Source organism: Mustelus asterias, chromosome 25 (genome assembly GCF_964213995.1).
Source record: "Mustelus asterias chromosome 25, sMusAst1.hap1.1, whole genome shotgun sequence".
Classification (NCBI taxonomy): domain Eukaryota; kingdom Metazoa; phylum Chordata; class Chondrichthyes; order Carcharhiniformes; family Triakidae; genus Mustelus; species Mustelus asterias.
In genome coordinates this window covers 13,534,383-13,559,537 of record NC_135825.1, presented here as the reverse complement: position 1 = coordinate 13,559,537, position 25,155 = coordinate 13,534,383, and the positions used below count along the sequence as shown (strand labels likewise).

Sequence of the window (25,155 nt, the reverse complement as noted above, 5' to 3'; positions counted from 1 at the left end):
ATTGAACTGACAGTGTGGCGTGTTGCTTACCGCTGACTCCGTCTCTCTCCTCGATCACTCATCGGACCCTCAACAGCCTATGTGTCTTGTTCCAAAGGGTGAGTTTCAAACTCTGCAATATTATTTCCACCTCCTCCGCCCACTTGCATTGCAACCCCAATCTCCAAAGGCTGCTTGTTGGCCTCCAACCTCCATATGCACCAAGCAACCCCATTCTTCTGTAACATTACTTCTCCCTCCATTCACTTGCCCCAGCATTGGGCCCATGTTCCTTTAGATAGTTCTCTGGACTCTGACAGCCCGCTTCATTCCACCATTCGCGACAAAGCTTTCATCTACTTAATTTCCCGTATGCCTAAATCCCTTTCCTTCATTTCTCCTTTCAAAACACACCCCTACAATCTGACCTTTTTGGTTATCTTTTCCCAGCTCCCCGCACACACACTGTTTTTATTATCTCTTTGAAGAGTATTGGATTTTTTTTTACATTAAAGACGCTATATAAATACAGGTTTCTTATCAGTTCTCTACAGAAAGGGGCAGATTTGTTCTGGAGTAATCTTCGAAACCTTACAGCGCAGAAGGAGGCCATTCAGCCCATCGGATCTGCACCAACAAGAATCCCACCCAGGCCCCATCCCCACATACTTACCCTGCTAATCCCTCTAACCTATGTATCCTGGGACACGAAGGGGCAATTTAGCATGGCCAATCAACCTAACCCGCACACCTTTTGGACTGTGGGAGGAAACTGGACCACCCGGAGGAAACCCACGCAGACACGGGCAGAATGTGCAAACTCCACACAGACAGTGACCCAAGCCAGGAATCGAACCCGGGTCAATGGATAATGAGTATCAGAATATCGCCCCTTACAGAATAGGTATGAAGCATCTGCAGAAACCAGTTGCATATTGCAAGTTCTGGTTGTGGCATTTTTCACACAATCCCTACAGTTCAGAAGAGGCCATTCAGTCCATTGAGTCTGCACTGGCTTTCTGACAGAGTATCTACCCACACCCTCTCTCCTGCCCTATCCCTGTAATTAATCCTATACATCTTGGAGCAATTTAGCATGGCCAATCCATCTAACCTGCACATCTTTGGACTGTGGGAGGAAACCAGAGCACCCGAAGGGAACTCACGCAGACATGGGGAGAAGGTGTGAAGTTTGCACAGACAGTCACCCAAGGCCGGAATTGAACCCGGGTCCCTGGCACTGTGAGGCAGCAGTGCTAACCACTATGCCACCGTACCGCCCTTAAAATTTGAATTTCCCACTAATTATTTTTGTCTGGTTTAGCCCATCGAGTCTGTACTGACTCTCTGAAAGGGCATCCCATACAGGCCCTCCCGTCTGCCGTACTTCCTTAACCCCACACATTTACCATGGCTAATCCATCTAACCTACACACCTTTGGACACTAAGGGGCAGTTTAGCATGGCCAATCCACCTAACCTGCACATCTTTGGACTGTGGGAGGAAACTGGAGCACCCGGAGGAAACCCACGCAGACACGGGGAGAATGTGCAAACTCCACACAGACAGTGACCCGAGGCTGGAATTGAACCCGGGTCCCTGGCGCTGTGAGGCAGCCGTGCTAACAACTGTGCCACATCCATATATAACCAATCATGTTAAGCTTTACAATGCCATCATGGGCAAATTCTAATTTTTACCAATATTTTCATACTTCTAAGTTAATGACCCCAAAACAAGCAAGATTTCTTGCCTTTGATTAAAAAGAATAATAGAACATAGAACATTACAGCCCAGTACAGGCCCTTCGGCCCTCGATGTTGCGCCGACCAGTGGTACCAATCTAAAGCCCCTCTAATCTACACTATTCCAATATTATCCATATGTTTATCCAATAACCATTTGAATGCTCTTAATGTTGACGGGTCCACTACTGCTGCAGGCAGGGCATTCCACGCCCTTACTACTCTTGAGTAAAGAACCTACCTCTAACATCTGCCCTATATCTCTCACCCCTCAATTTAAAGCCATGTCCCCTCGTGCTAGCCAACACCATCCGAGGAAAAAGGCTCTCACTATCCACACTATCTAATCCTCTGATCATCTTGTATGCCTCTATTAAGTCACCTCTTAACCTTCTCTCTAACGAAAACAACCTCAAGCCCCTCAGCCTTTCCTCATACGATTTTCCCACCATACCAGGCAACATCCTGGTAAATCTCCTCTGCACCCTTTCCAACACTTCCACATCTTTCCTATAATATGGCGACCAAAACTGTACGCAATACTCCAAATGCGGCCGCACCAGAGTTTTGTACAGTTGCAGCATGACCTCCTGGCTCCGAAACTCAATCCCTCTACCAATAAAAGCTAACACACCGTACGCCGCCTTAACAACCCTATCAACCTGGGTGCCAACTTTCAGGGATTTATGCACATAGACACCGAGATCTCTCTGCTCATCCACACTGCCAAGTATCTTACCATTAGCCCAGTACTTTGTATTCCTGTTACTCCTTCCAAAGTGAATCACCTCACACTTTTCCGCATTAAACTCCATTTGCCACCTCTCAGCCCAGCTCTGCAGCTTACCTATGTCCCTCTGTAACCTGCCACTTCCCTCCGCACTGTCCACAACTCCACCGACTTTAGTGTCATCCGCAAATTTACTAATCCATCCTTCCACGCCTTCATCCAAGTCATTAATAAAAATGACAAACAGCAGTGGCCCCAAAACAAATCCTTGCGGTACACCACTAGTAACTGAACTCCAGGATGAATATTTCCCATCAACCACCACCCTTTGTTTTCTTACAGCTAGCCAATTCCTGATCCAAACCACTAAATCACCCTCAATCCCATGTGTCCATATTTTCTGCAAAAGCTTACCATGGGGAACCTTATCAAACGCTTTGCTGAAAGCCATATACACCACATCAACCGCTTTACCCTCATCCACCTCTTTGGTCACCTTCTCAAAGAACTCAATAAGGTTTGTGAGGCATGACCTACCCTTCACAAAACCGTGCTGACTATCCCTAATCAAATTATTCCTTTCTAGGTGATTATAAATCCTATCTCTTATAATCCTTTCCAACACTTTGCCCACAACAGAAGTAAGGCTCACCGGTCTATAATTACCAGGGTTGTCCCAACTCCCCTTCTTGAACAAGGGGACAACATTTGCTATCCTCCAGTCTTCTGGCACTGTTCCTGTAGACAATGACGACACAAAGATCAAAGCCAAAGGCTCTGCCATCTCCTCTCTAGCCTCCCAGAGAATCCTAGGATAAATCCCATCCGGCCCAGGGGACTTATCTATTTTTACCCTTTCCAGAATTGCTAACACCTCCTCCTTATGAACATTAATCCCATCCAGTCCAACCGCCTGCATCTCAGTACTCCCCTCGACAACACTGTCCCTCTCCAGTGTGAATACCGACGAAAAATATTCATTTAGTGCCTCTCCTATCTCTTCAGACTCCACGCACAACTTCCCACTCCTGTCCTTGACTGGCCCTAATCTTACCCTCGTCATTCTTTTACTCCTGACATACCTATGGAAAGCTTTAGGGTTTTCCTTGATCCTACCCGCCAAAGACTTCTCATGTCCCCTCCTGGCTCTTCTTAACTCTTTCTTTAGGTCCTTCCTGGCTAACTTGTAACTCTCAAGCGCCCTAACTGAGCCTTCATGCCTCACCTTCACGTAAGTCTCCTTCTTCCTCTTCACAAGAGATTCAACCTCCCTAGTAAACCACGGTTCCCTCACATGTCTGCTTCCTCCCTAATGGTAGCTCATTGCCAATAAAGATTTGTTGGAGAAGTAGTGGAGACCTTAATGATTTAAGCTCCTTTGGAATGTCCCAAAGCTTCCATGCACAATGAATTATTTCAAAATGTGATGGCCATTAGAGAGGCGACACAGTGGTTCGCATTGCTGCCTCACAGTGCCAGGGACCCGGCCTTGGGTCACTGTCTGTGTGGAGTCTGCACGTTCTCCCCGTGTCTGTGTGGGTTTCCTCCGGGTGCTCCGGTTTCCTCCCACAGTACAGAGATGTGCAGGTTAGGTTAATTGGCCATTCTGAATTGCCCCTTAGTGTCAGGGGATTAGCAGGGTAAACATGAGGCTTGCGGGAATAGGGCCTGGGTGTGATTGTGGTCTGTGCTGACTCGATGGGCTGAATGGCCTCCCTCTGCACTGCCGTGGCAGCCATATTGGCACGATCCTCCAACCATTGGGATGAGTGATCTGGCGATATATGTCCTGTAATTATAGCGACAGGTGATGCACTTGCTGGGAACCAAGCTGCCATTTTAATTGTTACTCGCGCAGTCCACATTGTGTAAGCCATCCTTTCTCTGCGTCTGTATGTGGTGCTCTTGTAACAATCTAATCACTTCAGTCATGCCAAAATAATACGGTGGATCCAATTGAGGGGGGAAATGAGCGCAGAGATACACTTGACAGGAAAAGGTGGAGACTTCAGTGTACAACTTGTGTGCTTTTCTGTCTAACCATTAAAAGTTGACATTGCACTGTGAAATATTCTTATTTTAAGAGTTTTTGGACCACCATCCAGACTGTACTGAGCAGCTGGAATCAGATCATCAGTTGATGAAGGTCCAGCTGTTTGCAATGATCCAAGAAAGGAGTCATCCTAAGATGTCTCGAGTCTGTCGCCGACAAATTGCTTTTCTTGCATAAACCTCCCATCTGGTCCCGCATTCTTTCAGCAGATGAGGTGGCAGCAGTATCTTTCATTTCAGGGCAATGTGTTTGCGTGGAGCCTTGCTATTTGGGGAAACTCCAAAATGCAGTGTTTATAGACCAAGGAAAACGTTATCCTGTAATCTGTTGAACAGCTGCAATTATAATGAGGCCAAAGAAATACATCAAGTTATTTCCAGACAGAACTGTATCCCGTGTGGAAAGATTTCATCAACTGCAGTGGCTTGCAATGATATCGCAGCGAAAAAAAATGAAGACCAGAGCCAGAGGAGGTATGAAGAGGAGTGTCTCAGAATATTGATCAGAGGTGAATTTTAAGGAGAGTCTGAAGGGAGGAGAGGGAGGTCTTATCCTGTAACCACTCGAGGTATTTTTGCATTTTTTGCTTTAGTGAAAAGTTCCAGGGTTCAGTTGGTTCCGTGCTAAATGTTATTTCTGTGTCGGTCTCTACTGATTCTTTCTTTGCTTCCTTTTGCTGAATCTTAGTTGGAGAGTGGTTCCAAAGTTACCCGCAGTACCCCCTCCACCCCCAACCACCACATCACCCAACCAACTAAGCAATCATTCCTGTCGGAAACTGGATGTAGATTTTCCAGGAAGCTTACTCATGGTGCGGGGCTTGTTCTATATCGCAGCGACCAAGACTTAACACATGCTCAACTGCAGTCCGCCATTATTGAACTAACTTTACTTACACAATGTTGAGATTTTTTGCAATAAAAGACGGGGTCAGAGGTGGGGTGCGGGTTCAATGAAGCTCAGTGAGTCAGTGGAACTAATATTCCAAAGCTGACCAAATCAGTATTATAACTGAATTACTCCACTTTCCAAACCACAACAATTCCACCTTTCACAACTCCACCAAAGGGCGTGAATACCTTTCCTGTGAATACTCGAAGCTTATCAAAATATTAGTTGGCTCTTTAAATGCTTTAATCTCAACCCTTATCCTTACACCATATAAATATTTATCAGTAAGTTACCAAGGGTAATATCAGCAGTTTGGAGCAAATATTTATTGGGCGCAGAGCTGTGGATTGCCAAAGAGCTATGGTTCTCCCTCCCCCCCCATACTCTGATTTGCTGCTGCAATATTACTAACAATGAACTTTCTTCAGTGTTCAAACACTCTTCCTCTCCAATGCTCTCCTAAAAGCACTGGGGGCAGTTTTAACACCAGCCCAACATCAGAGGAGGGTTGTTCAACTGAGCTGATCCCAATTCTCTCCCGTCTCAAGTGTTAGATTGAAATGACTCTTTTCTTGACTCTGGTACAGCCTCACAGGCTTTAAGGTCAAGCCACACAGCAGGATTCAAACACGTGGGTTGGAATTCTCCGGTCTCGCACGCTCTGCGACTGCTGCCAGCGAGAATGGAGAATTTGGCGTTCGGCCAAGTCGCCAATCACTGCAGTGGGACTGGAGAATCCCAGCCGCGGGCGAGGTCAGAGAATTCTGGCCGTTATCTAGTCTGAGGTTTCAGTGCAGAACTTCTTTTGAATGAGATGTTAATCTCTGCCGGAGCTGGCAGGCACTGGTTTGAAGATCCCATGGCAGGGTGGCACAGTGGCCTCACAGTGCCAGGGACCTGGGTTCATTTCCCGGCTTGGGTCATTGTGTGGAGTCTGCGCGTTCTCCCTGTGTCTGCGTGGGTTTCCTCCGGGTGCTCCGGTTTCCTCCCACAGTCCGAAGAGTGCGGGTGAGGTGGATTGGCCATGCTCGATGTGTAAATTATGGGGATAGGATGGGGGAGAGGACCTGGTTAAGATACTCTGTCAGAGAGTCAATGCACACTCAATGGGCCGAATGGCTTTTTCACTGTATAGGGATTCTATTCAAGGAGGAATCGTGGGTGGCAAGGTTGCACCCAAGTTATTGGTCTCATTATTGGTTGTGGGATTTTGCAATGTTTATGTTTGTCATTCACCAATTTTTACAGCCCGTGTCACCTCAGATGACCCTCTGTGGTGTTGGATGTTCAGTAGGAAGTCTCACAACACCAGGTTAAAGTCCAACGGGTTTATTTGGTAGCACAAGCCACAAGATTTCAGAGCGCTGCCCACTTTATATGTCCTGTTTGTGAACAGAACTCCCACTCACCTGAAGAAGGAGCAGCGCTCTGAAGCTTGTGGCTTGTGCTACCAAATAAACCTGTTGGACTTTAACCTGGTGTTGTGAGACTTCTTACTGTGCTTAGCCCAGTCCAACGCCGGCATCTCCACGTGTTGGATGTTGTCAGATCTCCAGCCAGCTCTCTAACTTATCAGATGTTATTTTCCTTTTGCACTCCCGCCCCCCCCCCCCCCCCCCCCCCCCCAAAGGTTACATTATAGCTCAGACCCCCTAAAAGGAAAGGCACTTAGGCACAGTGGCTAGCACGGCTGCCTCACAGCGCCAGAAACACGGGTTCGATTCCCGGCTTGGGTCACTGACTGTGTGAAGTTTGCACATTCTCCCCATGTCTGCGTGGGTTTCTTCCAAGTGCTCCAGTTTCCTCCCACAGTCTGAAAAATGTGCTGGTTCGGTGCATTGGCCGTGCGAAAAAGTGTGGCGACTAGGGGATTTTCACAGTAACTTCATTGCCGTGTTAATGCAAGCCTACTTGTGACACTAATAAATAAACTTAAGAAATAAACTTTAAACTTTGCAAAACTTTTCCTTTTTCTCTGAAGGAATTTCCTGGAGGATGCCAGGCTGTTGTCCAATGTGACAGTTAATGTTCTTCAACACTGACTCCAACTGAGCGGAACTGGATGTTGTTTGATTTGGATGCATTAACCGGTTTTATTTGAGGATCCCTGTCCCTATACTTGTACAGTTGCCAGTGTTTGCGCTGCGCTGTGAGTGATTAATGTGTTTTTACTTTATTAAGCAAACTACACTGGGATTCATGCTCCCATTTGCAGTCAGTTTCAGAATACTAACAACCACCTCAAACCGCGTCTGGGTTTGAGTGGGACATTGCACTGGTTTGGAAAAGATCTAATTCTCACAATTGCAGAACTCGTTCCTCTTCGGTGACTTCTAAAGCATCAGCAACTTCATGAACTGGGATAAAGACAATGGCCAGGATTTTCCAACCCTTCCCACAGGCGGATCTTCCAGCCCTGCTGGAGGCGAGCTCCGCCATGGATTCCTTGATGGCACGGCCAGCGAGCAACGCAAATGGCCATTGACTTGGGCGGGACTGGAATATCTTGGGCGGCACAGTGCTGAGCACTGCTGCCTTACAGTGCCAGGGACCTGGGTTCGATTCCCGGCTTGGGTCACTGTGCGGAGTTTGCACTTTCTCCCAGTGTCTGCATGGGTTTCCTCCCACAGTCGAAAGTTAGGTGGATTGGCCATGCTAAATTGCCCTTGGTGTCCAGGGGGTCTAGCTAGGGTAAATGCTATGGGGATAGGGTCTGGGTGGGATTGTGGTGGGTGCAGACTCGATGGGCCGAATGGCCTCCTTCTGCACTGTAGGGATTCTATGATCTTAAATCTCCACGTAATGTCTGTGCAAAAGGTCATCCAATAGTTTCATCGGCCAGCTTGAAAGCTGACCAGTGTATGCCCAGCGCTGTCTGTTTGCTGCTGGCCGCAGACCCCGGGGCCATTGTTGCGAGGTTGGATGTGTAGAGGGTAGAGAACAAAAGTAACTTCAAAGGAAATACAACTGTCCCAGCTATGGGGAGATGAATTTTCACAGATCGTTACAAGGCTTAGAGCCCCGCAGACAGGCTTCAGCATGGATCTCTGCATGCCAGAGGCCAGGGCCTGACTGCTGTTCCCACGAAACACAGAATACCCCCCGGTCACCCTTCTCAATGAGCGAGCGACGTCGTTGTGTTTCATTTTATCTTAAATCCATAAATCCTCAAAAATTACTCTGAAAGGTGGCAATCTCTTAATCCTTTAATTGAGACGGTCTCACAAAGTGTCTGGATTACTCGGCCTCTTCTCGTTTTATATTCCCCCCCCGACTGAAATAAAATAAATTTCGGTCCGCCCCTCCCCCGACCCTTTCTTTCCTGCAACCCACCAACTGTGGCCTTAAACCCCTCTGCGAGCGCCGGCCCGCTTGACAGGCTTCTGTCATTGTTTGCAAATGTGGCAGCGTTACCCTGCTCGTAACCGAGAAAAATGGCATCAGACAATGATGTCGCAGTTGCCAGTGGTGGCATTAAAACCACCACCCCCCACCCCCCCCCCCCCCCCGCCCCCGCCAACCCCACGCTCCTCCTGAGGTAAACCATGGAGAAGTTGTCTTGGCACTTGATAAAACGCAGGGCCTGAACTCGTGCCCCCCCAGCACAATAGGAACCCTGACGGAACTCTGCTGAACCTCCGAGACCCCCGCTGAGGGCACGGCGATAATGTTTAAAACAAGGTTCAGTCGAGTGCCCCTGTATGAATCGGAACTGTGTCTTATCCTGTCTTAACAGTCCATTATCAGAGGGGAGAATGAGGGAGAATTTTTCTTTGATTTAGAAAATCACTACCCTTTTTGTTGTAGTTCAGGCCAGGAGGATCCTAAGGATTTGATGAACTTGCTGCGTCCTCTATCAACCAAAACGTTCACAGTTTGGGATAGATTTCATAATTCGCATTCCGGCCAATCCAAATGTGAATCTACAGGCGGGATTCTCCAGCCTCCCGGCCGCGTGTTTTCCGCCGGCAGGAGGTGGCGCGTTATTTGCTTGCGATGGGGTTCTCCAGTCCCGCCACTGTCAATAGGAATTCCCACTGACGTCGCCCCACGCTGGCGGGAAACCCACGTGCGCTGCTGGCCGGATGGGAAAATCCCACCGGCGTGAACGGCTGGAGAATTCCGGCTGATATACTTCAAAAATAAACAACGGGAAATGGCTAATTGGTTCATCGTGTCTGTACTGCACAGTTATGATGCCTTGTGCGTTGCGATACAGGTATTTGCTACTCATCCTGGGACAGACAAACTAAACAGATACACACCTTGATTAACAGGGGTTGGGGGGGGGGGGGGTGAAAGGTTATCGAGGGTAGGCAGCAATGTGAAGCTGAGGTTACATTCAGATCAGCCATGATCTTATTGAATGGTATAGCAGGCTCAAGGTGCTGAGTGGCCTCCTCCTGCTCCTAATATGTAATTAGGGTGGAAAATTTGAAGGATTTCTCCGAACCCTTTACACAATCCAAACAGGTTGAGGAAATCACACTGACCCTGACTTGTATTACAAGGTATTAGACAATTGGTGATCTGTCCTATCTCTCTGTCCCGTGGTTTGGCACATTCGGTGGTTAGCACTGCTGTCACACAGCGCCAGGGATCCGGGTTCAATTCTGGCCTTGGGTGGCTGTCTGTGTGGAGTTTACACATTCTCCCCATCTCTGCGTGGGTTTCCTCCGGGTGCTCCGGTTTCCTCCCACAGTCCAAAGATATGCGGGTTAGGTGCACTGGCCATGCTAAATTGTCCCTGAGGGTCCCAAGGTGTGGGGGATTAACAGGGTAAATATGTGGGGTTGCTGGGTTAGGACCTGGGTGGGATTCTCTGTCAGAGAGTCAGTGCAGTCTTGATGGGCTGAATGGCCTTCTGCTGCACTGTAGAGATTCTATGATTGTCATGTCCTATCTTTTATTTGAGTGCTCAGTTTACCCAGATCTTCTCCTTGGATTCCAATTATTCACTGTTCATGAATATTCCTCCTCCTCCGCCTCAATCTCCATTGATTGGTGATAGATATCCAAGTTTTGGGCTCTCAGGATTGGCAATTTTGGCCATCAGTTAATATTGGACATTTGGAGAAAAATGGCATGTCAAGGTACCCAAAAGCTCCTGCAAAACCTTATATGTGACAAAGTCATCCAGGTCCGAGCAAGGGGCGAGGTGTGGGATTCTCTGGCCTTCCCACAGTGCAGTTCTCATGGTGGAGACAGCGAACAGAGTCTTCTAGTCCCGCCGCTGTCAATGGGGGTTTCCCATTGGCTGTACCCCACGCTGCCGGGAAACCCATGGTGGGGGTGTGCCATCGGCTTGAAAATTCCTGCCAAGGTTTTTATTTGGAATACAAGAAACACATTCTCCCCCTGCCTGCGTGGGTTTCCTCCCACACTCCAAAGATGTCCGGGTTAGTTGGATTGACCATGGTAAATGCGCAAGCTTATGGAGATGGAGCGGGGGGGGCCTGGGTAAGATGCTCTTTTGGAGAGTCAGTGCAGACTCGATGGGCCAAATAGCCTCCTTCTGCACTGTAGGGATTCTATGGATCGATGGATCTTGTTGCCAGGGCACCCAGAAGTAGGTATTGCAAGTGCCAGAGGAATTATTTGGCTGCAACATCACCTAATACAGAAGTGGAAGACTTTTGATACCTGTGTTAGCTCCTGTTGCTTTTAAAAATCAGTCTTGCTTGTGGTAAGTTGGTGATGTGAATGCACATTTTAGGAAAGATGGAAACTTGATTTGCTTTTAATTTTAAAGACAGAAAATCCTGGAAACCACAACTGAGTTCCTGCGGGGAGAGCTGAGTTATCAGAGCTAAATGTGGCACATTTTCTTGTACGTGAAAAGGCGCCAAGTAAATGCACCTCGCTGTTGTTGGGTCCGCACCTAAACGATCGCCAGTTTTAGTTCTCTGAATTTCAGTTTTGGGTTTATCTGAATTTGTAAATCTTGGTCGAAAAATAATCTCCAAAGCAAATACTTCCTTAAGTTGTAAAACTTGAGATCAAAACGCAAGGCCTATGGTGCAAGCCACCAAGTTTGTAAAGAGAAGATTTACTACATCAGCAAGTGAAGAAAGAAATAACTGTGACCAGCTCTGACGAAGGGTCATCTAAGACTCGAAACGTTGGCTCTATTCTCTCTGCACAGATGCCATCAGACCTGCTGAGATTTTCCAGCATTTTTCTGTTTTCATTTCAGATTCCTGCATCTGCAGTATTTTGCGTTTAGTTTAAGAAATAACTTGCGGTTGTATAACGGTGTTCAGAATCTCTAGACATTAGAAAATGCTTCCTTGGTACCCAGGTCAGGGTTTTTCTCTTCAACATCAGTAAAATCGATAATTTGGCCATTATCCCATCGCCTGCTGTGCACAAATTAGATACCACATTTCCCACATCACAACAATGGTTGTACTTCAAAGGCCTGATCATTTCTTTTAAGTTTAAAGTTTATTTATTAGTGTCACAAGTAAGGCTTACATTAACACTGCAATGAAGTAACTGTGAAAATCCCCTGGTCGCTACACTCTGGCGCCTGTTCGGGTACACTGAGGGAGAATTTAGCATGGCCAATGCACCTAACCGGCACGTCTTTCAGACTGCGGGAGGAAACCGGAGCACCCGGAGGAAACCTACGCAGACACAGGGAGAATGTGCAGACTCCGCACAGACAGTGACCCAAGATGGGAATCGAACCCAGGTCCCCGGCGCTCTGAGGCAACAGTGCTAACCACTGTGCCGCCCAACCCCTTTTAGCGATGTTGGTGGAGACAGAAATATTGGTTAGACCACTGAGGATCATCTTTGAGATAGTGCCATGGGATTTTCTTACATCCATTCAGGGCCTTGTTTAATGCTTTATCTGAAGGACTCTCAGTATAGCAAAGAGTCATAGTATCCCTGCAGTGTAGGAGGAGGCCATTCGGCCCACCGGGTCTGCACTGACTCTCTGACAGAGCATCCAACCCAGTCTCTATCTCCGTAACCCCACTTATTTACCCTGCTAATTCCCCTAACCTGTACATCTTGGGACACTAAGGGGCAATTTAGCATGGCCAATCCACCCAACCTGCACATCTTTGAACTGGCAACTGCTACAGGAAAACGTTTTGGTTTTAAGATCCTAAAGGAGGGAGATTGAGCAACACAAGGAGTTGCACAATTGGAAGACCCAAGGAAAAATTAGGTGGAGTCCGAGATCGGGTGACTGGTGGTTCTGGATTTCAACATAGTGCACGCAGGAGGAAGTATTTGCAATTTGGGCAACACAATTGGAACACTGAAGCTAGTAGCATTGATAAAGCCACGAAGGAGCAACAAGATCGTAACACTGAGAAATAAGCTGAAAGGTGAGAGAAGTTCATTCATTTGTGGTTGAGCCCCATTGTGTTCACTTCTGGGCTCCACACTTTAGCAAGATTGTCAAGGTTCTGAGAGAGGCTGCGAATGAGATTTACCAGAATGGTGCTGGGGATGCAGAAACTTCAATTACTCGGAGAGACTACAGAAGCTAGGTTACCTTCCCCAGAGCAGGGAAGGTTGAGGTGAGATTTAAGAAGTGTGCAGAAAGGTTTTGGTAGCCTAAATGACAAGCTGTCCCAGTGTAAGGGAAGTCTTAACCAAAAGGCACAGATTTAAGGGGAAATGATCAGAAGTGACTTAAAGACTGGGATTGTTTTCCTTGGAGCAGAGGAGACGGTAGGGTGGGGGGAGGGGACATGATTGTATAAAATTATGAGGGGCATAGACAGAATTGACAGGAAGAAACTTTTCCCCTTGGCAGAGGGATCAATGGCAAGGGGGCATCGAGTTAAGATGAGGAGCAGGAGGTTTGGAGGGGGCGTGAGAAAAAGCTTTTTCGGGTGGTGGGAGTCTGGAACTCACTATCTGAAAGGATGGTGGGGGCAGGGCCCCTCATGGCCTTTAAGAAGTATTTAGTTGTGAACTTGGGATGCCAAGGCATTCAAGGGTTATGGACCAAGTTCTGGAAATGAGATTAGAATAATTGGGTTGAGTGGTTTGTTTTTGACTGGTGCCGACGCAATGGGGGGAATTCTACCGGCACGTCCGCCTGAGATTTGTACGATCCCACCCGAGGCCAACAGAGAATGCTGTTCTCCGAGTCTCGCCTGCCCCCGGAATCGGGGCGGGTGTGCCCATAAAATTCCGACCAATGAGCTGAAGAGCCTTTTCATGTGCTATATTATCTCTGTGACTCGAGGAAACTTTTTTTTAACACAGCCAGTAGTGGTGGAGGCGCTCCCTGACAGGGTGGCGAAGGAGATTCAATAACTCTCAAAAGGGGGTTAAAGGAATGCTTCAAGATGGGAAACATACAGGGGAATGGCAATAATTGTCCAGCCCTTTTATGGAGCTATGATATGCCTGACGGGCCGAATGGTCCCCTTCTGATTCTGTGATTTGAGATTGACTTTTGCGTGCAGATAACGAGCATCTTGGGGTGAAGGAGCATCTTTTAATATCTGTATGCTAAGCTCCACACGTGTTGGCCGTGCTCACTCCGATCTGGAGGGATATAGCAGCTTTGAAACCATTGGTACTTTGGTTAGATGGAGGCTTCTGCATCATTGGTTTTATTGAGGATGTTGAAGTCATTGAGTTAGGAACACAGATGGAAGCCCATTCGCTGCGTAACACTGTGTGACAGGCCGTAATGGTGGTGTGACACTTAGCACGGCCAATCCACCTAACCTGCACACCTTTTGAAATGTGGGAGGAAACCAGAGCACCCGGAGGAAACCCACACAGACATGGAGAGAACGTGCAAACTCCACACAGACAGTCACCCAAGGACGGAATCGAACCCAGGTCCCTGGCGCTGTGAGGCAGCAGTGCTAACCACTGTGCCACCGGATGAAATGGTGAATTAAAGCCCTCAGATGGGTGTAAAAAATCCCTCGACACCTCACTCTTGTCCTGCCCAATATTTAAACCCTCAATCAACGTCATAAGTGAAAAAACATTATTTCCTCATTACCACGTTGCTGTTTGTGGGTGCTTGCTCAGTGTAAGTCAGCTGCCACTTTTCCCACATTACAACAGTGGCGACACTTTTTAAAAAGAAAAATTGGTTATAAAACACTCCAAGAGAACCAGTGGGTGTGAAAAGTGCCATATAAATGCAAGTCTTTTTTATAACTGAAAACTGGAAGTATACACCCTATACCTTAGCCTTTCTGTCAGAAACGGGGTTGAATTTGTTCTGACTACACTCCAGTTATTTTGAGGAAAAGAGTCAGTTTGCTGGAAACTTTGTCTAAGTTCCCCACACCACTGTCCTAATATCTCTGTAGACATTCACTCTGAGGTGGAGATGCCGGCGTTGGACTGGGGTGGGCACAGTAAGAAGTCTCTCAACACCACAGGTTAAAGTCCAACAGGCTTATTTAGAATCACGAGCTTTCGGAGCACTGCTCCTTCCTCGGACCCACCTGATGAAGGAGCAGCACTCCGAAAGCTCACGACATTCACTCTAACAATCCATCCTGTCAGGATTTGGGCACAACTTGTTAGCTACTCATCAGAACGGGGCTGTGTTCAGTTTGGTGCAAGTTTGACCATGTCGTTAACAAGTGAGAACGACATTTTTGTTTATTAAATGAAATTGTTTTGATTCCCGTGTCCTTGCTGCCCAGCGGGTCAATGTTTTTTTTCGGTGAATTACAAGAAGCTGGATGAGAAGAGGCTGACCAGAATTTTCCGGCCCTTCACGCCCCGCTGCCGCTGCCAGCGAGGATGGAGAAGTTGACGCTCGGCCAAATCTCAGTTCACTGCAGCAGTAAGAAGCCTCACAACACCAGGTTAAAGTCCAACAGGTGTTAACCTGGTGTTGTGAGACTTCTTACTGTGTTTACCCCAGTCCAACGCCGGCATCTCCACATCATGACTGCAGCAGGGCCAATGTGAACAGCCAGAAAATTCCGGCCATGTTTCAATAGATGAACATACCATTGTTCTGCCTGTCCTAATGCTTGTGAGCACCTTTTGAAAAGTGTACACATGAACGAGGCGTTGGCCCCTCGAGCCTGCTCCGCCATTTAATAAGATCAGGCTGACCTCACAGTAACCGCAAATCTGCTCCCACCTATCCCAGATAACCTTTCACCTCCTTTCTTATCAAGAATCTATCTACTTCCGCCTTAAAAATATCCAAAGACTCTGCTTCCACCACCTTTTCAGGAAGAGAGTTCTAAAGACTCTCAATTCTCTGAGAGAACAAAGTGTCACCTCATCTCCATTGTAAATGGGCGACCCCTTATTTTTAAAAAGTGATCCCCAGTTCTAGATTCTCCAACAGGTGGCACGATAGCACAGTGGTTAGCACTGCTGCCTCACAGTGCCAGGTACCCGGGTTCAATTCCGGCCTCTGGTCACTGTCTGTGTGGAGTTTACACATTCTCCCCGTGTCTGCGTGGGTTTCCTCCGGGTACTCCGGTTTCCTCCCACCGTCCACAATGTGCGGGTTAGGTGGATCGGCCGTGCTAAAATTGACCTTTAGTGTCAGGGGGATCAGCAGGGTAAATATGTGGGGTTACAGGAATAGGGCCTGGGTGGGATTGTGGTCGGTGCAGACCGAATGGGCCGCCTCCTGCACTGTAGGGATTCTATGATTCTGTAACAGGAGGCATCGGGCAGGATTTTCCAGCCCCCACGTGGTAAAATTTGGGGCAGCGAAGGCGACCCGCTATTGGCCAGTGGCAGGATCTTTTGGTCCTGTTGATGCCTACGGGATTTTGAGTGCACCGCCCCCACCGCCGAGTAATGCGCAGGGGGAGGGGGTCACCGTCGGCGGGACCAGAGGATCCCACAGACGGGAAGGACTGGAAAATTTCAACCATCTTCTCCACATTGACCCGGTCAAGACCCCTCAGGAGTTTAGGTGGGAGCTCTTTCAGCAACAATGGTTGTTGGGTAATCACATCGTCACGGCGATAGTTTTGAGGCCGTCTTAACTATTCCCTTCTCTTTAATGAGTCCTCATTGATAGTGAATGTACAGGACAGCTACAAGAGTGGATTATTTCAATTTGGAGCATATGTGGTATGGATTCCTACAGTTTGAAATGTGACAGAATCAGTGAATTAATCATCCACTCCTTTATGTACAGTACGGGGTGCGGCACATAACCATGGTGATTTAATACAATACCAGTAAATTAGGCCTTCCAGAATTGTTTGTCCTCCTTTCAGTTTTCAAGATTATAGGTTGGCCAATGGTTTGGTTTTACAGTCAAGTGGCCATTTTACAATTCCTTTTTAAACCTGATTGTATAATTCCCCTGTATTTTCAGTAACTTGTGACTGGCTCTCAACTCCTCCTTTCAAGCCCCTAACCAAGAAAATATATATTTTTTTATTGATCCTCGCTCCTGACTCGCAACGTCAGAGTGCAGGATAGTGGCACCCTTACGGAAAAGCAGAGGTTATTTTGTTCATTAATGGGGGCTTCTGGTTCTTTCCACTGATTAGTTTGATTTCATGTCGAACACACTTAAAGTTTTAAAGTTTACTTATTAGTGTCACAGGTAGGCTTACATTAACACGGCAATGAAGTTATTGTGAAAATCCCCTAGTCGCCACACTCCGGCGCCTGTTCAGACACACTGAGGGAGAATTTAGCATGGCCAATGCACCTTAACCAGCAAGTCTTTCGGACTGTGGGAGGAAACCGGAGCACCCGGAGGAAACCCACGCGGACACGGGGAGAACGTGCAGGCTCCACACAGGCAGTCGCCCAAGCAGAGAATCGAACCCAGGTCCCTGGCGCTGTGAGGCAGCAATGCTAACCACTGTGCCACCGTGCGCCCCTGTATAGGTTGCAGGTCCATGAGTAACTCTTCCTCCTGAGGTTCCTCGAGATAGTTCCACTCAGATCTGATGGGTTCCAAGACGGCTGAGGAGTTCAATTTTTGATCTGTAGACATTGCCCTGTGCAGGGCCGGTAATGCCAGAAGGATTGGGCAAGTGAGGTGTTAGGAAAGTTTAAAGTTGCATTTACACTTGCATTCGGATGAACACTTGTTGGATAGGCTCTCATTGTCAGTGGGTGTAAAGGGGCACCTCCTGTGAAGTGAGGCTATGTAAATAATGGGATCAATTTGTGTACAACACGAGGCTGGACCCCAAGACTAATGAGCAAACTGAATGAGTCATAAAAAAACTGGATGATTAGAAGCTTGTGGAGGAGTTTATAAAGGAAAACAATGCTTGTGGAACACCAGTAAACCAAAAATTGTACATTACACTTGCTATGCAGTGAACTAGATTGAGTTAAAACACACAATTCAACAGGTGAGATTCTCTGGCCTTCCCTCAATGTTTTTCTTGGCGGCGGAAGGTGGCGTGACATTCGCTGGCAACGGGATCTTTGGTCCCACCACTGTCGATAGGAATTCCGAATGAAGCCACGCCATGCCACTGGGAAACCTGCAGCAAGGGGTGTACCAGAAGCAGCACCAGAGTATCGCGCTGGCGTGAACGGCCAGAGAATTCCAGCCAATAATAGAACAACAAAACTCGACCCTTTTCCATGAAGTCCATGATACCAACCCTTTGCTCAGGTTAAAGCCTGGAAATCTTGTTTGAGAATTGATTGGATTTGATTTTTCACTGTCACGTGCGTTAGTAGACAGTGAAAAGTATTGTTTCTTGCGTGCTAGACAGACAAAGCATACCGTCCATAGAGAAGGAAAGGAGAGAGTGCAGAATGTGGTGTTACAGTCATAGCTAGGGTGTAGAGAAAGATCAACTTAATGTGAGGCAAGTCCATTCAAAAGTCTGATGGCAGCAGGGAAGAAGCTGTTCTTGAGTCGGTTGGTACGTGATCTCAGACTTTTGTATCTTTTTCCCAATGGAAGGAGGTGGAAGAGAGAATGTCCGGGATGCATAGGGTTCTTAATTATGCTGGCTGCTTTGTTGAGGCAGTGGGAAGTGAAGACAGAGTCATTGGATGGGAGGCTGGTTTGAGTGATGGGCTGGGCTACATTCATGACGCTTTGTAGTTTCTTGCGATCTTGGACAGAGCAGGAGCCATACCAAGTTGTGATACAACCAGGAAGAATGCTTTCTATAGTGCATCTGTAAAAGTTGGTGAGAGTTGTAGCGGTCATGTCTCCTGAATATTTCACGTTGATAAATTTCCCTTTTGAAATGGTGAGAACACCAGTGTCGGAAGGATCCTTCTCTTTCTCCCTCTATCTCTTGTCCCTGACCACTGGAACTGTAACCAGGCAACTGCTTTATAGGTCTTTAGCTAGGGCCACTTGTGAGTGGGTGACTCCTTTCTTCTTCAAAGGGAAGTTACTTTCCTTCCAGTGGGGAAGAGGTTCGAGCTGAGCATGGTGCCGGTCGTAACCTGACAAACAATTTGAAATGGGTGATTCTCGACATGGGGTTGTGGGCACAAGCCTGTATCGTGCCCACTGAACGGCAGAGCACGTTGACCCAGCGTGTGTACATGTTAGAGCTCAATGCTGTCGACAGATTCATCAACATGTTGGTGTAATGGCACAAGGCTGTGAAATTCAAGTACGTGTATGCCTTGTAACCGGATCTCTGAACAAATGTTACACCCAATATTGGAACAGCCGTTTTGGAGACTCATGAAGACTTGCCCTTTGTCCTTGTTTTGTTGGCGTGCACGTGTGTGTACTCCTGCTTCTATAACAGCTTCCGTATCCAAAGCAAATAAAAGACCCACTCTCCTGCTTTCTCCACGGAGGCAGCCTTGCCCACTGAGTAGCTGCCAGTGTATGTTAATAATGTTTAAGCTATTGTGCTTGGGTCAAACTGCACATATCTGTAAATTAATCGGTTGTAAATGTTCGCTGCTTTACTCGGTTTACCCATCGTTCTGGTTCACATTCTCCCCCCTCCCTTAGCTCTGAGTCACCGACGCTTGTGTGGAATCAGATGCTGGGGTGCAGAGACAGACCGCTGTAGTCTGCCATATTTTTCTTCACGCGAGCCTTTTGTTAAACTCGTTTACGGGATGTGGGCGTCACTGGCTGGGCCGGCATTTATTGACCATCCTTAATTGCCCTTGGAAGGCATTTGTGAGTCAACCCCATTGCTGTGGCTCTGGAGTCACATGTAGGCCAGACCGGGTAAGGACGGCAGATTTCATTCCCTAAATGGCATTAGTGAACCAGATGGGTTTTTCCCACAATCGATCATGGTTTTATGGTCGTGGCTTAATCTCACTATCCTGCTCTGTTCTTTGTGTTTCTTTTCAAACACCTACCTCATTTATTTCTGGGTTTCCTATTCCACAGTCCCACATTTTAACCACCACAGGTGCCAGGGTTCGGCTTTGTGACCTGTCCCTTTGATTTTCTTTGTGGTTATCTCAAAATCCTCTGGTCTCCCTTCACAGCCTCACAAATGTTTGGTCATGGTACTTTATAGAATCATAGAATCATAGAAACCCTACAGTGCAGAAGGAGGCCATTCGACCCATCGAGTCTGCACCGACCACAATCCCACCCAGGCCCTACCCCCACATATTTACCCGCTAATCCCTCTAACCTACGCATCTCAGGACTCTAAGGGGCAATTTTTAACCTGGCCAATCAACCTAACCGGCACATCTTTGGACTGTGGGAGGAAACCGGAGCACCCGGAGGAAACCCACACAGACACAAGGAGAATGTGCAAACTCCACACAGACAGTGACCCGAGCCGGGATTCGAACCCGGGACCCTGGAGCTGTGAAGCAGCAGTGCTAACCACTGCGCTATCGTGCCACCCTTATGCATACTGTACTTGTATGCAAAAGCCTTGGTCCCTCCCCATCCTCAGATTCAGTCGACCCATGGGGAGTGATTTAATGGCCTCCCCCTCCACACCTCACAGCAAGCTTGAAGGCTCTGGGGGGGTGGGGGGGGGGGAAGTGGGGGGTTAGATTTCATCAGAGGAGTGGGTTCCCCACTATCTTTTCCCCTCCACCCAAATAAGTCAAGGGTGGGATCGCTCATGGACATCTTTCCCACCTGGATACTACTAGAGGCTGATAAGGGGGCAATTAATGTCACTGGTATGCACCCAATGATTGGACACGGATTAGCTACATAAGAAGCTTGAAAAGCAGCCCCTGTCTGGTTTGCTGTCAGGTTCCTGGGTGGTGAGGGGGGGGGAGGTGGCACTGTTCCCTGGCACTGTTCACTGTTCAAAGGCACTCAGCACCTGGCATCACAAAGTGGGTGGAGGCCAGGCACTGAGAGCCGCCCTCCCTTCCTTTTCTCCCGATTCCCCGTGACCCCCCATCATGCTCTCACTTACCTATGCCCCAAGCCCCTCGCTGATCCCAAGTCTCTGGTGGGTGCAATGCCAGCAGCTGCCACCACTCCCAGTGGCACTGATGGGGAATGGAGAGTTAGACTAGACCATCAGCTCTCCGAGAATGGGGCGTTTCCTTATGCCAAGGTCCCATCCTGGGGAAGGCCTGCTGATGGCCAGAAATGGCTGATGGGCACTTAATATGGCAGCCTACCCCAACAGAGGAGATACGGGGCTCTCGTTGGCTTGGGGGAGGGGGGGGTGAGATGAGACCCCTGTCACCTGGATTAAGTTCAACCCCGTTGTATTTCGTGTGAAAACAATCTTGGATAGGGAGCCACTTAAATGAATTCATCGTGACTTGGAAAAACAGGCTTGAGCTTTTGGAGGGGGAGCTGTGAACTTTCTTCCTCCTGGCCAGAGAAAGTTGGGTCAAGGAGACCCAGAATGTATTGTGGAAAGGGGAGGGAGGGGTGGAGATGGCAGAAGAGAGAGAAAATAAGGACAAAATGTTATGCGCTGCTGACCTATACCAAAGTTTCTGTCCAGGGTGAAACACAATCTTCTTTGCCTATAACAGTATTTGTAGTTTATGTGAAAAACATTGATGGTCTTATTCAGACTTAACACGCAATCGATAATGTCTGTGTGGAGTTTGCACATTCTCCTCGTGTCTGCGTGGGTTTCCTCCGGGTGCTCCGGTTTCCTCCCACAGTCCAAAGAAGTGTGGGTTAGGTTGATTGGCCATGCTAAAATTGCCCTTAGTGTCCTGGGATGCGTAGGTTAGAGGGATTAGTGGGTAAATATATAGGGATATGGGGGTAGGGCCTGGGTGGGATTGTGGTCGGTGCAGACTCGATGGGCCGAATGGCCTCTTTCTGTGCTGTAGGGTTTCTATGATTTCTATGATAACGTGTGCTAAATGTACCCAGGACATGTGCCATGCTATGTACAAATGTGTCGTATACAACCAAATACAGCAGTTTGAATCGATTTAAATATTGCGTAACAGAAGTCGCACAATGGGCCAAGGTTTCTGGTCATCTGTTTCGATCCTATGACCACTGTGAACTGAAGTAAACTGAATTTGGCACCTCCAATAAACATGGGGATTCCCACTAAATGGAACATGAGTCACCTCTTTATCTGGTTATCCAGATGGCTTTGCTCCACAAATCAGCCTCTGAGTGTTTTTAGGAGTCCCATTGCTGTAGTGAGGCGGGGGGGGGGGGGAGGGTGGAAAGTTGGACCGGGGCAGTTATCAGACAGAGCAGTGATATGATACTTAAAACGCTCTCGACGTTTAACTTCCCAGCTTGCCAGTGCACACTAACTGTGTCTCACTTAGGGTAGTTCTGTAAAATATTCATTGGAACACCTCATTCCCCCAAACTTCACTCGTCCCTTTTAGTAATGGTAATGTTTTTTTATACACTGAATAACATTACAATATGTTCCGGATATCGCTGCTGGTTGTACAGCACACTGGGGATGGGAATATCTTTGATTTTATATGAAAAACAATCAACTGTTTGCTAGTCAACCCTCCAAAACTTGTTTAGACCAGAGCCAGCTAAACCAATACAGGATCTTCATTGTGCATACATTTGGCTGGGACATTAGCAATGAGAGTTGCTCTAACTGTGTCTACAATTTGACATATGTAAAGCAGGTAATCAGAATCAGTTAGTTGACAGAAGAACCTGCTTTTTTTTTTGCAGTTCAGAGAAGGTTTACTTGACTCATTCATAGAAACATAGAAGATAGAAGGAGGAGGAAGCCATTTGGCCCTTTGAGCCTGCTCAGCCATTTATCACGATCATGGTTGATTGTCCAACTCAATGGCCTAATCCTGCTTTCTCCCCATAACCTTTGATCCCATTCAAGTGCCATATCCAGCCATCTCTTGAACACATTCAATGTTTTGGCATCAACTTCTTCCTGTGGTAATGAATTCCACAGGCTCATCATTCTTTGGGTGAAAAAATGTCTCCTCATCTCCATCCTAAATGTTCTACCCCGAATTCTCAGACTGTGATCCCTGGTTCTGGACTGTCCCACTATTGGGAACATCTTCACTGCACCTTCCATGTCTAGTCCTGTAGAATTTTATAAGTCTCTATGAGAATCCCCCCTCATTTGTCTGAACTCCAGCGAAAACAATCCTAACCTAGTCAATCTCTCCTCGTACATCAGTCCCGCCATCCCCAGAATCAATCCCTGTGCTGAGGGACCGAATTAAAGGTTGGTTGAACAGATTGGGTCTATTGGAGTTTAGAAGAACGAGAGGTGATCTTATTGAAACATACAAGATCCTGAGGAAACTTGATAGGGTAAATACCCACTTGTGGGGGAGACCAGAACTCGGGGACACAATTTAAGAATGAGAGGTTTTCCTTTTTAAGACCGGGATGAGGAGACATTTTTTTCTTTCAGAGGGTCTTTAGTCTGTGGAATTCTCTTCCTCAGAGAGCAGTGGAGGCTGGGTCGTTGAATTGATTCAAGGCAGAGGTAGACAGATCTTTGATATACAAGGAAGTCGAGGGGTATGGGGGGAGACATGAGAGTGAAGTTGAGACCACAACCAGATCAGCCACGATCTATTGAATGGCAGAGCAGACTCAAGGGGCTGAATGGTCTACTCCTGTTCCTATGTGCGATGAATGGTTAGGATTTGGAATGCAATGGCAACAGATACAGATTCAGTGGTAGTTTTCAAAATGTATTTGGATAAATACTTGAAGCGGAAGAAAGAATTGCAGGGGTTTGGAGAAAGTGTGGAGCGGACCAAACTGGATTGCCCTTCAAGAAAGCCAAAGTAGATTCAGTCAGTTGAGTGACCTCTTTCTGTGCTATTCTCTTCTGATCTAAAGTTTAGCTCTGAAGTTGAACTTTGGATTGTAAGAAAAGTGAAGGAATTCAGTTAAATGCATCATTGGAGCTCAATCTGACTAAATGTGTAGTTGCTCTGCAAATTCAGGGAGGGAGGGAGGGAGGGTTGCTGAGGGTTGGCTACCTCCCAAAATCTACTCTCAATTCTACATCGGAGAACACTTTTCAAAATGGATCTATCCCAACAATACATGAGGAAACTTCAACAGTTGAAACCAAGTTCACGGTAGTTTCTGATGAGACAATTTCACCCATCATGGCTGGAATTTTCTGGCCGTTTACACCCGCCAGCACTATAAGCGAGAACCCTGCTGGCAGGAACAGCTGGAAAATTCCATCCAATAACTAAGGAATCCTATTTCATGGAGATAAAAAGCTGTGTTTGCCATCCCTTGAGTATTCAGATGATGTTCAGGTTGCACTTGAACCTCGGAGTCCAAGATTTAATTTTGCTGTACCGCCTAATAAAATTCTCAAATGTGAAATAACGCTTCAAATTGACCTAAAACAAACCATTTATACCACAGAAAAATGGGCATTTTGATGCAGAAGTTCGCATAAGACTGGATTACTCTTCTGATTACCAGTCAGATCAACCCAACCTTTGAAGTTAGCATAACTAAGGCAGGCCAAGACGCAGAGGTAATTTGATCAATGACTAAGGCCAGAATTCTCCGACGTCGCCTGCAGTTGGGGTTCTCCAGTCCCGCTGCAGTGAATGGAGTTTTCGCTGAGCGCCAAACTCTCCGTGCCCGGTGACGGGGCGAGCGAGATTGGAGAATTCCAGCCTTAGAATGTCGTGCTGCCCTTGGTTGTGTGGGACCCGGGTAGATGCCAGAAGGAAATGGCCTTCCAGGAGATTAATTAATCCTTTTCTCTCAAAGGTAGAGGAGATTTTCCCTGTTTCCAAGGTTTTTCTCACTGGGTAGGAATACATTGACTGGATACGCGAGGGAATAATGATGAACCTGTCCAAGAACTTGGTTCAGCTACAGTTGAAGAAGTGCGTGCAATTCTGCTCTGTAGATGCAAAGCGGATGAGAAGATTTAGTTGCAATGAGGGACTCAAAAAAACAGATCCATGTTTTCAGGTTCAGAGAGGATTAAATGGGAACATATTGCATGTTTTCAAAATCGTGACAGGTTATTAGAACTGTTTGTGAATCTTGTTTTAAAAAAATTGGCACGTAGTTAGGATTAATTCAAGAATCAACAAGGGGGAGAGGAAAGAAATTTTTCATGTCAAAGTCCAATGTATTACCACAGATGACTAATAAAGCAATCAATCACTGCATGTTAAAGCAAATTGGATAAAATCTTGAATCTAAGACCATATTAAAGAATGCATGGAAAGTAGATTGCCATCTTGGCTTCGTTTGGAGGACTCTTATCTGAATCTAAAGGTAATGGGTTCACGATGCCCCATGTATCTCAGCACTGCATCAGTACATTTCAGGAATGGTGACGTTAGCATCTTCTTAGACTGTTTACACCAGGAGGAAGGCCGCTTGGCCGCCAGGTCTGTGCCAGCTCTCTGCAACCTGGTCTCTAATCTCTGCCCTATCCCAACA

At 47.2% G+C, this 25,155-nt stretch overlaps 1 protein-coding gene across 2 annotated transcripts in view; it reads left to right on the top strand.

Annotated features, from left to right (window-relative positions):
* LOC144511807 (solute carrier family 45 member 3) overlaps positions 1-25,155 on the top strand; it is a 152,249-nt gene that overhangs the window by 49,502 nt on the left and 77,592 nt on the right. The window contains exon 1 of one of the 2 annotated variants that reach the window (XM_078242152.1): positions 12,671-12,745. The exons of the other annotated variant lie outside the window; for it this stretch is intronic. The gene's annotated coding sequence lies outside the window, so the exon portion shown is untranslated. Of the gene's footprint in view, positions 1-12,670; positions 12,746-25,155 lie in introns of those variants that run through there. 2 annotated transcript variants of the gene reach the window in all.